Consider the following 612-nt stretch of genomic DNA (forward strand, 5'->3'; position numbering starts at 1 on the left):
TGCGTTCCTCACTCTCATTAGTACCCATCAATTCACAGCGATGGATCCTGAGGATCCCCATACACACTTGGCTACATTTTATGAATTGGTGAGAACCATGGGTTTTCAGTTAGGTGATCTTGAGAATGTGTATATGCGTTTGTGTCCATTTTCATTGGAGAGAAAACTAAGGAGTGACTCAAATCATATCCCAATCAGAGCCTCACTAACTGGAAGGATGTAGAGGAAAAATTTCTACAAAGAATTTTTCCAATTTCTCGCTACATCAAAGCAAAGTTTGAAATCTCTATGTTCAGACAAGGAGCAAAAGAATCTTTCTATGAGACATGGGAGAGATTCAAAATGATGTTGAGGAAATGCCCAAATCATGGGTTTGAAGAATTCGCTCAATTAAGCATATTCCTTAATGGTCTCAGATTTAATACAAAGATGCTCCTACATGTCGCAATTGGTGGCACAATGATGGTTGTTGATGAAGAACAAGCAACGAGAATTATTAATGTTTTGGCCACAACTTATTATCAAGCTCAACATGACAGAAAAGGTCATCAAAAGAGAGAATTATTGGAATTGAACACTGTAGATGCATTGCTGGCTTAAAATAAAACTCTG

At 37.6% G+C, this 612-nt stretch overlaps 1 pseudogene; it reads right to left on the reverse strand.

Moving 5' to 3' along the window:
• Positions 1-268: 268 nt before the first annotated feature.
• LOC137836270 (small nucleolar RNA R71) lies at positions 269-374 on the reverse strand (annotated as a pseudogene).
• Between the last annotated feature and the right edge of the window lie 238 nt (positions 375-612).

The sequence above is a fragment of the Phaseolus vulgaris genome, chromosome 5, assembly GCF_051622355.1.
Source record: "Phaseolus vulgaris cultivar YP4 chromosome 5, ASM5162235v1, whole genome shotgun sequence".
Classification (NCBI taxonomy): Eukaryota; Viridiplantae; Streptophyta; class Magnoliopsida; order Fabales; family Fabaceae; genus Phaseolus; species Phaseolus vulgaris.